The sequence below is a fragment of the Dipodomys spectabilis genome, unplaced genomic scaffold (assembly GCF_019054845.1).
Source record: "Dipodomys spectabilis isolate Male_0828 unplaced genomic scaffold, ASM1905484v1 ptg000175l, whole genome shotgun sequence".
NCBI lineage: Eukaryota > Metazoa > Chordata > Mammalia > Rodentia > Heteromyidae > Dipodomys > Dipodomys spectabilis.
In genome coordinates, this window is record NW_024870852.1 from 11,274,561 (window position 1) to 11,280,560 (window position 6,000).

Here is a 6,000-nt window from a genome sequence, read left to right on the forward strand (position 1 = left end):
CAGAAAAAAGCCAGACTGGAGGCATGGTTCAAATGGTAGAGTACCAGCCAAGAACAAGAAAGCTGAGAGGTCCAAGTTCAAGTGTTGGTACTGGCACACACACAAGTGTGTATGTATTTTATTATGATTAGATTCCTAAATCACTAGAATACTTCTTTTGTGATAGGGATCTATAACTAAGCTATATTCATTTTGATAACTTTCCATATTCATTTTTTCTCTGTTGGTCGTGGGGCTTGAACTCTGGGCCTGGCCACTGTCCTTAAGCTCTTCAGTTCAAGGTGGATGCTCTACCACTTGAGCCATAGTGCCACTTCCGATTTTCTGTTGGTTAACTGGCGATAAGAGTCTCATGGACTTTCCTGCTTGGGCTGGCTTCTAACCACGATCCTCAGATCTCAGCCTCCTGAGTAGCTAGGATTACAGGTATGGGCCACCAGCACCACTAGGCTTAAGGCCTCTCTTTTAATCTTATGTACTTTACTGAGTTTTGGAAACATCACTCTGGTTAATAGGCTCTCACAGATATAACAATGGTTCATGACATATATAAACAAAAACACTCCAAAGGGCTGGGAAGGTGGCTCAGTGGTAGAGCGCTTGCCTTGTATGCTCAAGGCCCTGGGTTTGATTCCTCAGCAACACATAAGCAAAAAGAAAAAAGCCGGAAGTGGCGCTGTGGCTCAAGTGGTAGAGCGCTAATCTTGAGCTGAAGAGCTGAGGGGCAGTGCCCAAGCCCAGAGTTCAGGCCCCATGACCTGACCCAAAAATAAATAAATAAATAAATAAAAACACTCCAAAAGAAAGTTTTTTTTTTAATTGTTGTTACTGTTTGAGACAGAGTTTCACTACATAGCATAGACTAGCCTTGAATGCAGTTAATCCTGTGTTAGCCTCCCAAATGTGGGGATTACAGACATGCACTACTGCACCAAGAAGTGTCTTAGGGCCAGGCACCAGTGGCTCACGCCTGTAATTCTAGCTACTCAGGAGGCTGAGATCTGAGGATCACAGTTCAAAGCCAGCCCAGGCAGGAAAGTCCATGAGACTTTTATCTTCAATTAACTACCAGAAAACTGGAAGTGGCACTGTGGTTCAAGTGGTAGAGTGCTAACCTTGAACTGAAGAGCTTAGGGACAGCGCCTAGGCCCAGAATTCAAGCCCTACAACTGACTAAAAAAAAAAAAAAAGAGTGTCTTAGGAATGGGGATGTGGCTCAATTGGAAGGATGCCTATCTAGCAAGTATGAGACCCAGTGTGCCAACTCTACTAAAGTACCTCATTAACCAAAAAAAAAAAAAGTCTTAAGACATGGCCTGATTCTGCCTACCGGCTCTCAGCTGTGATCTGGCTCACAGGTTTCTACCTGGAATAGTAATGAGAACAGGGTTTGTAGCGCCTACCTTGGGACATGCATGCTATTCTGCCTGGATTTCATTTGATTAAATTATGACACCCAAAGCTGCTTGAGCAGAGTCCTAGTGCAGAACACAGGGACTCTCCACTTGGCAGCTCCTTCTCAAACCACTACTCAGAAGAGTTCGGTTCTTTCTCCACTTCCTGGGCCAGTTCCACATCCTGTTCCCAAGAGCAAGCTTGCAGGGGTACCTTCTGTGTACTGTCAAAACCCTCACTCCAAAAACAAAAACAAAAACAAAAAAAAAACTCTCACTCCAAAGTGGGGCACCAGGGCTCACGCCTGTAACCCTAACTACTCAGGAGGCTGGGATCTGAGGATCACAATTCAAAGCCAGCCCCGGCAGGAAAGTCCATGAGACTCTTATCTCCAATTAACCAACAAAAAAGCTGAAAACAGAGCTATGGCTCAATTGGTAGAGTGTTAGCCTTGAGCACAAAAGCTCAGAGACAACACTCAGACCCTGAGTTCAAGCCCCAGCACTGGCACAAAAAACAAAAACAGAAAACATCACTCCAGCTGGGCAGCAGTGGTTCATGTCTATAATCCTAGCTATTCAGGAGACTGAGATCTATGGATCATAGTTTAAAGCTAGCCCCAGGCAGAGAAGTCTGTCAGACTATTTCCAATTAACCAGGAAAAAGCTGGAAGTAGAGCTATGGTTCAAATTGTAGAATGCCAGCCTCAAACAAACAACCAAAAAAAAAAAAACAAACCACAACTAATGAGAGTGAGAGGTCTGGAGTTCAAGCCCAGTGTCAGCACAAAGAAAAACAAAACAAAACAACAACAAAAACCCCTCCCTCCAAAATGCCCTCACATCTGCAGTAAGACATTCTCCCCTTGGGAATCTGGAATAAGGGGAAGAAAAAACAAATTGTTTTTTTCATAAATACCTTCTAATTTGTCAAAGAAAGCAACTGTCTGAGGTCATAGCTTGTGGAGGGGTGCACTTGGCAGGCTGGAGGAGGCGCAGCACACTGTGTTCTGGTTTAGGAGGATATCAGGTTCAAAGCCTGCAACTCCCAAGCCTGGACTGCACTCATACATTCAGCAGCTAAAAGGAACACTGGGAAAAGAGCTGTCATCTCCAGGATGCCTTCTGGAGCCTAGATGTGGAAGGCCGGCGAGCATCAAACAAGGCAGCTTCTTGGCTTGTGAGCCAATGAATCATCACGCTCACACATGCTGGCTTAACCACCTCTAATTTGGGAGAGGAACAACAGTAGACCTCAAATTAACTTCCTTTGTGTCCTTGCCCTTCGCTTGGAGTTCCAAGGGGGTGGACACTGGAAGAAGGCTCAGGACACCTGGGGCCCCTCAGGACTTTATGCTGATCCTGGTAAGGACAGGCCAACACTATTCAGCAGGTAGAGCTGGGGGAGGGGATAAACAGGCTGACCTTTGTATATTAGCCGGGCACCAGTGGCTCCTAGCTACTCAGGAGAACGAGGATTGTGGTTCAAAGCCAGTGGGGTAGGAAAGTCTGTGAGACTCCATTCTCCAATAAACTACTCAGAAAAAACTGGAAGTGAGCCAGGCACCGGTGGCTCACACCTGTAATCCTAGCTACTCGGGAGGCTAAGATCTGGGCTGGGAAGGTGGCTCAGTGGTAGAGCGCTTGCCTTGCATGCATGAGGCCCTGGGTTCAATTCCTCAGCACCACATAAGCAGAAAAACCTGGAAGTGGCACTGTGGGCTCAAGTGGTAGAGTGCTGGCTTTGAGCTGAAGAGTTCAGGGACAGCGTTCAGGCCCAGAGTTCAGGCTCCATGACCGACAAAAAAAAAAAAAGAAAATGGGAGGCTAAGATCTGAGGAGCACGGTTCAAAGCCAGCCCAGGCAGGAAAGTCCGTAAGACTCTTACCTCCAATAAATTACCAGAAAACCAGAAGTGGCACTGTGGCTCAAGTGGTAGAGTACTAGCCTTGAGCTGAAGAGCTGAGGGACAGTGCCCAGGCCCAGAGTCAAGCCCCATGACCGACAAAAAAAAAAGAAAAAAAAAAAAAGGAAAAATAAAAGAGGATATTAATCAAAGACTAATGGGACACACGGAGGGCAGGAGGAGATGCCAGAGATGACACTGCAGTGTGGTCTCTTAGTATGAGATAAGAAACACCTGAGAAACTGTGTAGGTTGGTCCACAAAGTGCTAACAACAGGGATCCCACTGTTGGGGGTATATTCCAGAAGGAACACAATCAGAAGTAGAAGGGATCTCAAAATTTCCCCATTACCCACTTTTTTTGTTGCTTGAGTTTTTTTTTTTTTTTTTTTTTTTTTGGGGTGGGGGGTCCAGTCGTGGGGCCTGAACTCTGGGCCTGGGCGCTGTCCCTCAGCTCTTCAGCTCAAGGCTAGTGTTCTACCACTTGAGCCACAGCGCCACTTCCGGCTTTTTCTTATGTGGTGCTGAGGAATCCAACCTAGGGCCTCAGGCATGCAAGGCAAGCGCTCTACCACTGAGCCACCTTCCCAGCACTGCTGCTTGAGTTTTGTACTGTGTGTGTGTGTGTGCACGCATGCCCGCGTGCACAGGCATACTTTTTTGTCTTTCTTTTTTACAGTCTCCCAAGTCAAAAGACTTGATATAAATGTATCAGGTGTTTAAGAAGTGCAGGTTAAAACACGTTGCCAGTTTAGGACAGCAAGGGCCTTTTGGCAATCCCCATTTTACAGACTATAGAAAATGGAGGCTCAGCAAGAAAGGAGCTGGGCAGGGTTCTTCCCAGGGCTGCTGGAAGCAGAGCCCTGCTCTTCAGTGGGGACCACCCCGCCTTCCTCCCTGGAGTGTGCAGTTGGAGGCACCAGATGCTCTGGCAGGAGCCAGAGAGATGCCATCTGTGAGGGAAGCCTATTCTTAGAGAGCAGAGACAGTGGGCGGTGGCACCCCCCCCCCCCATCCCTCTACAGCACTGGGGGGTGGAGGGAGAGTGTTCAGGAGGGCAGGTGGCCAGGCTTTACCCCCAGCTGGGGGTGAGCAGAACAGAGTAAAACTGGGGTGTACTCCACTCTCAGGACCCCACTTCCATCCACGTCTGCACACAATGTCAGAAATGACAGCCACATTTATTGAGTGCTCACTGCACAAGTCATACCATTGAATCTCCAGGCCCCAAGAGCTGCAGGCTGTTAGAAGGCCTACCTTGCAGATGAGGAAATAGGCCAGTTTTGTTGGAGACCCCACAATAGCAGCCCCCCAAGAGAAGTGCATTATGCAGTCCCAAAAAGCACTGGCCCAGAGGGAAGGAGGGAAGGAGAGAGGCAGGGAGGTAGGAAAGAGAGAGGACATAGTATCAGCTCCCAGCTCAGGGAGCCAAAGCAAAGCCTGTGCCCCAAGGCTATCCCACCCACAGGCCAGGGCCACCGGCAGTCACATCTCAGCCCTTACTTGAGGTTGCTTCAGGGGCAAATTTGTCCTCAGTATTTAAGGCCTGCTGCAGGCCCTGGTGACAAACAGAGTCCTCCGGCAGAGAGACGTGGGGTAGCAACAGAGGTTGCTGGTGTGCACAGACTTGGTAAACTGAAGAGGACAGAGGCAGGGTGCCCTCGCCCTCTGCTATAAAACTAGCCTGGCCATAACTGACCTCTTCTCTACCCTACCTACAACCTCCAAGGTGGGAAAAGGAAAAAAATATAAAAAGATCTTCAAAATCTGCTGTGAGCCAGGCACTGGTGGCTCACACCTGGAAACTTAGCTACTCAGGAGGCTAAGACCTCAGGATTGCAATTTGAAGCCAGCCCAGGTAGAAAAAATTAGTGAGACTTTTATCTCCAATGAATCAGCAAAATGTTGGAACTGGAGGTGTAGCGTAAGTGGTTAGAGTGACAGCCTTAGGCAAACAGAAGCCCAGTGAAAAGTGCAAGGTCGTGAGTTCAAGCCTCAGTACTGGCACACACTTACAAAAAAATCTGCTGTGAGCTTGTAGTAATCCATCGTGGCTGTGAACACTGTAGAACCAGACATAAGCCCACATTCATTACCCAACAGCTCTGACTGGCTGGTCACATGAGATAATTAATAATGGTTGCCCCTATATCATTCCCAACTACTTCATAACTCAGGTTGGGGAGGGGGAGTGGCTCAGAGCAGCAGTACCAGATCTACCTTTGAGTCAGAAAAAAGCGTCACCCAGCCCAATCCCACTGAGTTAGAACCTGTGTTTTAAATAAGCTCTCCATTAACCCAAGAGACATTCTAAGAGATAAAGACTTATGAGGAAGTTCCACAGAAGTATTTCTAGTACACCAAAGGTCTCATATTGGTACCCAGGGGCCTTATTTTCCTGAAGACTTGTCTAGGGTGGTGGTTTCAAAATTTTCAAATTGCCAGGTGCCGGTGGCTCACGCCTACAGTCCTAGCTACTCAGGAGGCTGAGATCTGAGGATCAGAGTTCAAAGTCAGCCCTGGCAGGAAAGTCTATGAGATTCTTATCTACAGTTAACCCCCAGAAAACTAGAAGTGGCGCCGTGGCTCAAGTGGTAGAGTGCTAGCCTTGAGCTGAAGAGCTGAGGGACAGCACCCAGGCCCAGTGTTCAAGCCCCAGAACCGACCAAAAAAAGAAAAAAGAAAAAAAATCTCCCACATA